Source organism: Mobula hypostoma, chromosome 10, assembly GCF_963921235.1.
Source record: "Mobula hypostoma chromosome 10, sMobHyp1.1, whole genome shotgun sequence".
Taxonomy (NCBI): Eukaryota; Metazoa; Chordata; class Chondrichthyes; order Myliobatiformes; family Myliobatidae; genus Mobula; species Mobula hypostoma.
In genome coordinates this window covers 122263975-122276072 of record NC_086106.1, presented here as the reverse complement: position 1 = coordinate 122276072, position 12098 = coordinate 122263975, and the positions used below count along the sequence as shown (strand labels likewise).

At 44.2% G+C, this 12098-nt stretch overlaps 1 protein-coding gene across 2 annotated transcripts in view; it reads left to right on the top strand.

Annotated features, from left to right (window-relative positions):
* Nucleotides 1-2721: 2721 nt before the first annotated feature.
* Nucleotides 2722-12098, top strand: part of il1rapl2 (interleukin 1 receptor accessory protein-like 2) — a 1302096-nt gene continuing 1292719 nt past the window's right edge. For both annotated transcript variants that reach the window (XM_063061139.1, XM_063061140.1), the window contains exon 1: nucleotides 2722-3439. The gene's annotated coding sequence lies outside the window, so the exon portion shown is untranslated. The remainder of the gene's footprint in view (nucleotides 3440-12098) is intronic.

Sequence of the window (12098 nt, the reverse complement as noted above, 5' to 3'; positions counted from 1 at the left end):
CCCAGAATGCTGCGCATAACATTGAAGCTATGAATATGACCAGACTCATTTATTTCTGCACACACAAAATGTTGCAAAGACTCAGCAGGTCAAGCACCATCTATGGAGAAGAATATGCAGTTGGCATTATTGCAGGAACACCTGCAGCATCTATGGAGAGATATAAGCAGATGATATTATTTCCAGGAAATGTTAAAGTCTTAAAACATCTTTGAGTGATCTTTATTTTTCTAATGAATGAAATACTGAGCTGACCACAACTGCATTGAAATTAGTTCAAAATATAGCACAAAGCATTAACGAAAATCAATGTTCACCTCCTAAATATGCAAGGACCCCTCTGAATGAAATTTAATTACATATTGCCAGCAAGATTCGAAGTCACAATGAGCTGGAAACTTATTCCATTTTCATTATTTAGAAGTCAAGTTTCAATTTTCCTGGAAATTAGATTAAATAAAGGCAAAAAATGAAGGACGGTTTTGTCATTGTGCTTTACTTCAAAAGAAATGTATAATTACACATACATTTTAAAGTTGATATGAGCAAGGAACAAAAAAAAAAGAAAGTTAAGCAAAAAATGCATTTCTAAGATTTTGGCAGTGATTTATTAGTGAGTGAACTGAATTCAGCTAATGCAACAGTACAAACAAGTCTGTGAAGGTATTTGATCAACCTGTGGTTGTGTTGCTGGACGAACAGTTCAAACACCAAAATCTAGAAATATGCATCCCTATTCCACCGTGTCAGCTGTGAAATTCAAATTGAGCTCAACTGAAAAACATCTAGATTTTAAAAAAAGTAACATTAGTGTTGGTGACCTCGCTAAGTCCACCCCTGCTTTTCTGTCGCGAGAGGTGGAAACGGGTAAGGCCGGCCAACAAGGCTCTGCGTCTGCCAATCCCCTGTACAGTGCATACACGGATTACAGCAACATTGATGAACTCCAACCTTATCATCGATTTAGGACGATGGAAGCGAGGTCACCAATGGCCGTAGCCCCACTGGGAGCTAAGGTCTCAAGAAGAAGAAGAATTAGTGTTGGTGATTATGAAACCGTGAATTACTTCGAAGAATCGTCTAATAAAAGTTGTTCCGCCCCTCCCCGACGCTACGTCGTCACTGAGTGTATGATTTCTTCCCTGTCCCGAAAGGGATGAGGAGCTTGCATATTGGCATGGGGTTAATACGATGTGCGCACTCACGCTGGAGGAACCAAAGGAGTTTGCAGAGAGAACTGGCCGACCTATTTTACTTCAACCGTATTACGAGCAAACACCCAGTGCCTAATTGAGTGGCTTCCGAGTGTATTGTCGCTATAGGAATCCCAAAGCTGGAAGGTTTGTTGGGGAATATCTGCGGAGGAAAAGCTGCTCTGATGTGCGTACTCTCACAAACACCGATTTCTCTTCGCTTTGTGTTGATTTATACGTTCAGAAATGTACTTCTGCGCGCCACTGTTATAACGCGTGGTTACAGGAGTTACTGTCGCCTTCCTATCAGCTGGAACCAGAGCGGCCATTCTCCTCTGGCCTCTCTCATTAACAAGTTGTTTTCAACCACAGAACTCTGCTCACTGGATTTTTTTTTTAATGTTTGCGCCATTCTGTGTAAACTGTGTTGTAAGTGAAAATCCCAGGGAATCCACAGTTTCTGGGATAATCAAACCACCCCGTCTGGCACTAACATGGTCGAAGTCACTTATATCATTTCCCCCCAATTTTGATGTTTGATCTGGACAACAACTGAATCTCTCGACCGTGTCTTGATACAGATATTCCGCAATGAATAGCCACTAGATGATTGGCCGATTAGATATTTGTATTAACGTACGTCCAGGTGTACCTAATAAAGTGGCCGCTGAGTGTCATTTTTGGCCTTGACAATCGCTTCCTGTTTATGACGTGCGCTTTCGCTAACTACGAAAAAAGGGCAAGCCCGTAGATTAAGTCTCCATAGTGACTGAGAGTATTAATTATTATTACCAACTGCCTTGTCATTTGTCCTGCAGATGCGGTCGTACCAACGACTGACTCCTTTCATAAGCAAAAAAAAACTTCAAAGCACAATTCCAATCTCTTCCCGAAACGACTTAATTTGAACTCAGCCACTCCGGGCGCTTTGCAAATTAACGCCTCCTGGGTGTCATTTAATTTCACGCGGTGCTCATTAATTTTCTCGTTTTAGGAGACTTGTTATCGGTTCACGTGCGAAAGTTGAACGGGGCTAAATCCCGGTGATTACATAAGAAGTAGATCAAGCGGAGCGGCTAAGTGTGTGGGGGGTCTGTAAAAGTCCATCACTGAGGACCTCATCCAAAAATATAATTTTCATATATAGTGTATTTGAAGATCATGTTGTCCAAGTACGACCTGCTAGAAGCGTTGGTGCAATTTACACGATACAAAACCGACCCAGTCCTACGCTAATCCCACTAGGCGGCAGTAACGGCGTGGGGAATATTGTTGGGGGATCGCTCAGGGAGCCGAAAGTGTTGTATAATGCACCCGTATTTATTAAAAAATATCCATTATTAAAAACATCTGGCGGCTGTTTATCGGGTTTCTGGGTGTGATTCGATGGGGGGCGTGAGGGGGTGGGGTGCAGGGAGAAATTGTGAAAGTATGTTAGTGGGGTGATGCTGTACCATCCTAAGAGCACTGCGCTCTTAACTGCAAATGACAAGAGCGCGAGTTTAGGACGCTCTCGCTTCCAGCTTGCCACAGTGTTTTTTTTGCGCAGAAATAGTGGGGAGTATCTGTGAGCTCGGTAGACTCCAGTGGTTAACAGGAGAGAAGCAGCTTGGATCTTGGACGCCTCTTTTAGAGAATTTCAGCATCGGGACGGAGCTGAGCGACAATTTCCCCCCAAAAAAGCGTCAGTCAATTGCAAGGTTCGGGTTGCTTCCTGCGGTCTACCCCGGCTTGTAGCTAAGAAAAGGCTTGTCAATCAACTGGAACTGCGCCGGCAGCACCTGATCTGTGCATTCGCGAATCCAGGAGACGGACTAAAACCGCCCGGCTTCCTCAAGATGAGACTCAAACCAGGGATCTGAATTGCTTATTCTTTTTTCCTGTGCGTGGCTTTTTTTTTGGTAGGGGGGAGAGAGGATGGATTTTGCAGGATTGATCAATGCAAGCACTTATTGATTCAAGGACTCCTGAGTGTATGTGCGAGGGAGAGAGAGAGGGATCCGCGCTCCGGGGGAAACACTCGCCCAAGATGAACTGATTTGAGGAGAATCCAGCCATAATACGGAGGGGGAACCGGATCCGAGGAATGTCCTTCGCACACACGCCGCCGTCGCCGCCTTCACACCGGGGGGACGCAGCCAGCCCACAGAATCGTCCAGTGAACCCCGGGAATTGACCCAGCTTGGCGGACGGACGTGCATATTTCAACCCGCAACACCTCCGCACTTGAAATTCCTGGGAAACCGGTAAGGCGCCCACGTGCTGACAACCAGCCATTAGTCTAACTTCACCTTCATAGCGTGTTATTATATAAAACCCCGCCAGTACGGAATTTATTGAACATCACGGGCAGAACTAAAAACAAACGGGTTACTTTGTAGTAAATTCAATAAAGCACATCCACTAACAAACTTTAACGTTTAGATAAGTGAAGTTTTGTTTTGCTGAATCCGGCTCTGGTTTACAGGGAACTTCGCTGTCCAAATCGTGCTCGAAGTATTCCGCGTGTAAGTCCATTGATCCATAATGTGCATGACCGCTGGAAGGTGTTTAGTTGTATAAAACGGACCCTCTTTGCTATAAGGGGCGTATCTTAGACGATAAGGTATATCTCTAACTGGAATCAAACAAACTGTGGTCGTTTGCAATTATTAACTTGGGGAAACTTATTTGCGGATTTCGTGTTAAAATTGCAGAGCAAGTTGAGAAAGCGTGTCTTATTTTAATTACACTGGTGCTGGTTACACTGGACTGGACTTGGAGTATTGTGTTCAGTTTTGTTCAGACTGCTATGGGAAAGGTGCCATTAATCTGGAAAGAGTGCAGATAAGATTTACGAGGATGTAACCAGGACTCCAGGGGCTGGATTATAAGAGAGAGGTTGGACGGGGTAAGACTTTATTGCTTGAAACGAAGGAGAATGAGAAACGATCTTGTTGAGGTGTATAAAAATTATTACTGATACAGAAAGATGAATGCAGTCGCCGCACCCCCAACCCCCCACTCATGAACTTGAGAGCGCATATTTAATGCGAATGGGGAAAGATTTAGGAGACTTGAAGGATATTGGTGAGTGACTGAGGCAGGTAAAATTCCAACATTTAAAAGGCACGAGGTACATGAATCTTGATGAAGGGTCTCGGCCCGAAACGCTGGCTGTTTATTTCTCTACTGCCTGACCTGCTGAGTTCTTCCAGGATTTTGTTGTGTTTCCCTGGATTTGCAGTATCTGCAGAACTACTTGTGTTTAGACACATGAAGGGCTTCTTAACTTTTTTAATGCCACGGACCCCTAGCATTAACTGAGTGGTCCCCGGGTTGAACCCCGGGTTGGGAACCCCTGGAGGAACACAGATGAAACGGGACTAGCCTAAATTGGAGGAGTTGGTCCGAGGAGCTATGTCCGTGTAGTGTAACTCTAATTTAGAATGCAGGTGGGAGAATGAGGGAAGACTTGATAGACGTGTACAAGATTGAGGACGTAAATGGAAGCAGGTTTTTCCCCACTGAGGCGGGGTAAGTCTAGAACTAGAGGTCATGGGTTAAGCGTGAAAGGTGAAATGTTTAAGGGAACTTGAAGAGAACAACTTCACTGTGGAACGATCTGCCAGTGGTAGTGGTGGCTATGGGTTCGATTTCAAACATTTAAGAGAAATTTAGATCGGTACATACATGAGAGGGGGATGGAGGGCAATGGTCCGGGTGTAAGTCGAAGGGACTAAGTACGGACTAGATAGGTCGAATGACATTTTTCTGTGCTGCACTGTTCTTTGATTATTTAACCTTACCCCTGTTCTCCATAAAGAATGAAGATGAACGTTGGGCATCAGGATGGATAACGCGCTTTCAGCGACACTTTAGTAGCCAGTTAGCAAGGCTGCCTGTTCTAAATTGATTTATGCAGTAAAGGAGCAAGCAGTTCTAAACCCAGCCGGCTGAAGCAGCCTTTCCCTGTCACTGTCAACACCCAACGTCATCTGTAATGCTAAAACAGCAAATGGGAGCGAAGCACTTCGGCAGACGTCTACACAAGTATTTAAGCACAACGGGGAACAATTTGGGGTTATTACTTATAATGTGCTCTCAGTGTTTGCGTTTTGGCGCAACTCTCACTTAACGAGAAGGTGGACGAACTTGGGCTGTTTTCTCTGAAGCGCCGGGGGCTGGGGGTGGGTATGATTGAGAGGTATAGTTAGCGCAGAGACTTTTTCCCAGGTTGAAATATCCAGTATCAAAGGGCGTACCTTTAAAGTGAGAAGGTAATTTCAAAGGAGATGTGCGGGGCAAGTGTCTTTTTGCACAGAGTGAGGGGTGCCTGGGGTGATGGTAGAGGTAGTTGTAAGAGGCGTGCTAAGCCCCATCACTCCTACAGAGTGCGTAGGCCGCCAGTGGCAGCTCGCCAGAGTTATCAGTCCTGGGCCAGTCTGGTGGCCCTAGAGGACAGAAGGTTGATCAGCCCTGTCGCTTCCAAGGACTTCAGCTTTCACCACACGACTTCATGCTTCTTTTTAGCGAAGGTCTTTCCTCTCCCAGGGATTTGGAACTTCTGTTGGTGTTTCTATAGCTCTGGGTTTTTACAGGATGGGATTGTCAGCCCCCTGGCCGAACTTCCTTCTTTCGCAACCGGGCTTGGGACCATCGGTGGTGGAGATGGATAGGCATGTGAATATGAGGAAAATGGATGAATGTGTGGACAGAAGGGACTTGTTTACTTGGTTATTTGATTACTAATTTAATTGGTTTCATACAACATTGTGGGTCGGAAAGCCTGTTCCTGTACGTTTGATGTTTCGTTGTTTTCTAGGGATGCAATTGACAGCCTGCAGTTTGGGAATATTAAGCCGGGGGCGGGGTGTGCAATGTGCAGTGGCTGAGTTGACTTTGCAAGTTGTTCATCTCCGGAGTGGTCTAACTGGAAACACAGTCCCGAGATGCCCGTTTGTAGAGCAGGTGGATGCGGGTCCACCCGAGAGCATTTCACGCTCCGAAGGACGTAATCAATTTGAGTCTCTGTCGTAATAACTCCCATAGTACTTAATTATGACTGTGAACAGCGATTTGCTTCTACTAATTATTTGAGGAAGGCCGTGTGTGCGTTTTTTCCTTTGTGAAATAGTGACAATCGGGATGAACACCCACCCACCGCACCTTTGGGAAATCCTGTTGGAGACCGTTTCGTTGGAAATTTTATAAAAACCGGGATTTGGGTTAAACGGGAATAGATTAGATTAGAGATTTTGGGCCGAAGGGCCTGATTCTGTGCCCTGTAACTCTAATTGAAAAGTACTATTTAACTTAACCCCTGCCCCTCCATCAAGAATGAGGACAACGCAAATACAACAAAATAATATAAATAAAAAATAAATATCGAGAACATGAGATGAAGAGTCCCTGAAAGTGTGTCCATAGGTTGTGGAAAGAGTTCAGGGATGGAGTGAGTGTGGTTATTCCCTTTGGTTCAAGAGCCTGATGTTTGAGGGAATAAAAACCGTTCCCGAACCTGGTGGTGTGGGCTCTGAGGCTCATGTCCTCCTTTCCTGATTCAGTAGCATGTCCTGGGTGGTGGGCATCCTTGATGGAGGCTGATATCGTGCGATACCGCTCCTAATAGATGTGCTCAGAGTGGGGAAGGGCTTTACCCGTGATGGATAACGTTCTCCCGGGAGTTGAGCTCAGCCACTGTCACAATAAAACTTGCACGGGCTCCTTGCTTCGCCTGCAATTAAGTTCCTCCTTCAAAGTCGTATTTGTTGTCCCTTTTCATTATTACCTGTCGATCGGTTACGTTGATGGGATTCAGATCTCCGGTATGTAAGGCTGATTAAAGGCTCCAGTACACCCATCTGCAACACTTCACGTCGCCTGGCAGCCACAGCGATGACTAATTGAGCTCGTCACCAGAGCATGCAGCAGCCAAGACGAAGGCGTTTATGATTCCGATGGTGCAGAATGGGGCCTTGTTCTGTCGCTCGAAGTACCGATGCTTACACGTACCAATGGCCCAAGAGTGGCCTTTAACCTTGGGTGCCGCTGGATGATGGCTTGCGGGAAATTACTGTTTAGGAGAATGCATCCACGCCAGGACCAGCAGACTCGAAAACAGTCACTTCCCCCAAGCTGTCAGGCAGATCAACACCTCCACCCACCACCCAGCACTCCCAACCCTGACCACCCCACCTTATCATTTCCTGCCAGAGTCGCCTTCTGTATGGTTGATACTCGTATACCTTAGCGTCACTTGATGAACACATAAATACAGTATATACATCAATACATTAAATAAATATGTATATAGGCTAAAGTTATGCTTTAATACACTGTTTTATTGTTTTGTATGCTTATTGTGTGTGAATACTGTGTCGGATCCGGATTAACAACTTCGTTTTCCTTTACACTTGTGTTCTGACGAATGACGAATTCTTGAATCTTTGGGACATTTCTCGTGGCGCTTGGCGACAAGATCATTGCAGGATATATGGTGGAAATAAGTGGGTAAAACAGTGTTGACGGGGCGAGGAGGGGTCCGGTGTTGTACGTAGAGCAGTTTTTCTCCGCTCTCACTGGGCTGAGGAGGGAGGGAGTAACAGATGGGCTGTTATCAATTTTCAGTTTGGCGTTAGTTCCAGTTAACGATTGAAGTCCGATTTCCACGTTGAACTGCACAGGCAGTGTACGCGATGTGTTATGAGGTGTCTCGTCCCGAGCATGGTGTCAGCTTCGATTGTTTGGGGCTTAAAAAAGATAATTTAGTGGTACAGCGCGGTATCAGACCCCTCCGGCCCAACAAGCCCGCGGCGCCCACTTACACCCATGTGACCATTTGACCTACTAGCCCGTGCGTTTTTAAACTGCACTACATCAGAATCAGGTTGAATATCACTGGCATTTTGTAGTGTAATTTGTTGTTTTGCGACAGCTGTACATGAAACTACATCATAAAAACACGAAATTTCGATTAGAAACATATTAAAATTCAAATAACTAAGTCGTGCAAAAAGAGAGCAGTGTTCATGGGTTCATTTTCCATTCAGAAATTTGATGGCAGAGAGGGAAAAACAACTGTTCCTGAAACTTTGCGCGCCTGTCTTCAGGCTCCTGTACCTGGCCCCTCGTGGTAGCAATGAGAAGAGGGCATGTCCTGGGTGAATGTGGGCCTTTAATCATGATGCTGACTTGATGCTCACTCCTTGAAGATGCCCTTGATGCTGGAAAGGCTGGTGCCCATGATGAAGCTGGACCTGGTACACACAGTTCTTAAAGCTAAACTTGTATGACCAAAATCAGACAATTTAAGTTAGTGGGACTTTTGAATGCTTCCTTAACTTTTTAAGAGATACATCACGGTAACAGAACCTTTGGCCCAATCAGCCTATGCCGCCCAATTACACCCATGTGACGAATTATTCTACTGACCATTTTAGAATTTTGAAGTATTTGGAATGTGGGAGGAAACCACATCACTGGGAGGGAATCCATGCATTGATTGGGAGAACGTACAAACTCCTTACAGACTGTGGCAGGAATTGAACTCAGTTCACTGGCATTATATTACCATTATTCTAAGTGCTACACAACCATGCTTCCTGGTGGTTTTCTTTGGCAGTCATTTGGGGCAAATATGAAGGGTATGTCAACAGGAAATGAATGTAATTACTATCAAAATACAGTAAGAGCCACTTTATCAGATACCTTCTGTACCTCATTAAGAGTTCACTGAGTTTATATTCATGGTCTTCTGCTGTAGCCCATCCACTTCAAGGTTTGATGTATTGTGCTTTGAGAGTTGTTCTTCTGCACACCGCTGTTGTTATTTGAGTTACTGTTGTCCTCCTGTCAGTTTGAACCAGTCTGGACATTCACCCCAGACCTCTCTCATTAACAAGGCATTTTAGCCCACAGAATTGCTGCTCACTGGATGTTCTTGTTGTTTTCCGTATAATTTTCTGTAAATTTTAGAGACTGTTGTGCATGACAATCCCAGGAGCTCAGCAGTTTAGTGATATTCCAACCACCCTGTTTGATATTAACAATCATTCCACGGTCAAAGTCACTTAGATCATATTTTTTCTCTATTCTGATGTTTGGTCTGAACAACAACTGAACCACTTGACCACATCTGCATGCTTTTATGCATTGAGTTGCTGACACGTGATTGGCTGATTAGATATTTTGCATTAATGAGTGGGTGTACAGGTGTACCTAATAAAGAGGCCATTGAGTGTATAATTTCAAATAAGCATATGAAGCTCTTAAAGAGAAGCCTGTACTTGTGTTTCTTTAGTACCTTTCCCGAGTCTGGATCCTGGAATTTGCAATCAACCTATCAAAGTGTAATAATTGTTATTATGTAGGGAAAGCAGCCAGATTCCTTCACCGCCCCATCCTTTTTCTCCTCCCTCTTTCCTGTTATGTTAATTGAGGATAATTATTAGCCAGGAGACCCAAGGGACTGTAGATGCTGGATGTTACCTGCTGGAACAGCTCAGTGGGTTGAGCAGCACCTGTGGGAGGAAACAATTGTTGACTGGAAATATTGATAATTCATTTCCTTCCATAGATGCTGCTTGACCCTCTGAGTTTTTCCAACAGAATCATTATTTGTTAGGAAACCAATTATGTTCTCCCAAAAGCACCTTGAAATATTGTACGTTTGCCTGAGGAAAGAGAGCGTCGCTGTGATGCGTCGTCTGACAGGTCAGAATCAGAAGCAGATGTTTTTATCACTAAGGTGACATGAAATTTGTTGTTTTGTGGTGGCAGTACCTTGCAAGGCATGAAAAGTACTGCGAATTACAAGAAGAAATTAAAAAAAACAAGTTGAGCAAAATAGTGAGGCTGTGCTAATGGAGAAATATGATGACAGAGGGGAAGGACCTTCTTGCTTGAAGTATTAAGTGTGTTCTCTGGTTCCTATACCTCCTCTCTAGTGGTAGCAATTAGAGGAGGGCACGGTGAGGATCTTTAATGATGGGTGCCACTTTCTTGAATCGACTTTTGGGGAGGTTGCTGCTGGTGATAGAGCTGGCTAAGTCTCCAGCCTTCTGAAGTGCCTTACGATCCTGTGCATTCCAATCAGACGGTGGTGCAACCTGTTAGAATGCTCTGCACTTTCTGAAGACTTTGATGACATATCAAATGTCCTCAAACTCCTCATAAAATGCGGGTAATACAACCACAAGCCATTAGCAGATCATTTGCCTACAGGCTGTAAATCAGAAAACTGCAGAGGCTGGAAATCTGAAATGTAACCAGAAAACTGAGAATGAACAGAAGTTTCGGCAGAACCTGTCTGTGAAATATCAAATACAGACAGAAGTGCAGGAAGCAGTGGTGCAGCACCACACACACAATGCTGGAGGGCACGGCAGATCAGACACCATCTAAGAAAGGGAATGAACAGTGAAGGTTTCATGCTGAGAACCTTCATCAGGACCCTTGATTCCTGATGAATGGCAGAGCAATTAGTGCTGTCACTATACAGATACCGTGAACTGGGCTCAGTCTTGTTCTTGGGTACTCTCTGTGTGGAGAGAAAACAGGGTAATGGTTTGGCTCAAAACCCCTTCACTAGAACTGGAGAACTGAGAGCAAAATGGTTGGCTCAAAGTTGCTAAATAAAAGGTGAATCAAAAATGCTAAAAAAAATTTTTTAAGTTAATTAGCTTTCTTAGCTTTCCAATTCTGCTGAAAGGTCAAAGTCAAACTAAATTTATTATCAAAGTACTTGTATGTCACCACATACAACCTTGAGGCATTCTTGCAGGCATTTCAAAGATTCATTTATTATCAAAGTATATATGCAGTATACAACACTGTGATTCTTCTCCAGATAGCCAAGAAACCAAGAAAAGCCATGGAGGTCAGTTCAGGGAGAAACAGCAAACACCCACGCCTTGCACAAAAAAGAATGGCAACATGATCATCAACCACCAAACCCCCCTCTACACAAAATGCAACAAGAACACCATCCTCCAAATACTCTTCTCCCCATACAAAAATCTAACAAAAATGCAACATGATCATCAAATCCCAAACCCTCCTCCTCCCCCCGCATAAAATAATGAGAATGAACTGGCGAAAACACAGAATATAAAAAATAATAAGATTAAAAGGAAGCCCTTAGTCTACAGTCAAATCCATATCCAAAACACAGAAAACCTCGGTGACATCCTCTGGGGACTGACAGGTCACGGGCTCAGCTCTCCGGCAGCAGAGTAATCAGAGGGCAGGCAGTCAGCACCTGTCCTCTGCATTCGCCTCAATGTTTCGATTTTCCTTGTCACTTTAACTGGTGAACAATGGAAGCTTTAATCGGTGAAATGGAGTTCAGCATTGGCTCCCACCCTATCCAGCAGCCTCCTCGCCTCGAGGCTTGTGCTTGCTGCCTCCCGGAATCCTCTCAGACACAGCAAAGTGCTGGCTCACCCAATAAATCTCCAAACTGCAAATCGCAGGCTCTAACAGTTCCAGAAACACATTCAGGATGAAAAGTAGATGCAAAAGATGAGAAATAAACAGTTTCATGGTCCACCAAGGGCATGTTGTACGCAGGTGCCATCTTGACCAGACGGCCATTTCATGTAAGGTGGGCATTTACAGGAAAATAAAGAAATACAATAGAACTTATGTTAAAAAGTACATAACATTGGCAAACAATATGCAAAAGATGACAAATTGTGCAATATATAAATAAATAATACAGAGAACATGATTTTCTAGATCCCTTAAATGTGAGTCAGTAGGTTGTGGAGTCAGAGTTGTACTGAGTGAAGTTGTCCATGCTGGATCAGGAGGCTGATGGTTATAGGGTAATAATACCTGTTCCTGATCCTGGTTGTGTGGGACCTAACTCTCTTTTCAGGTATTTAACCTGATATTGTTTCCTCTTTTTCTTATGTCTTAGGG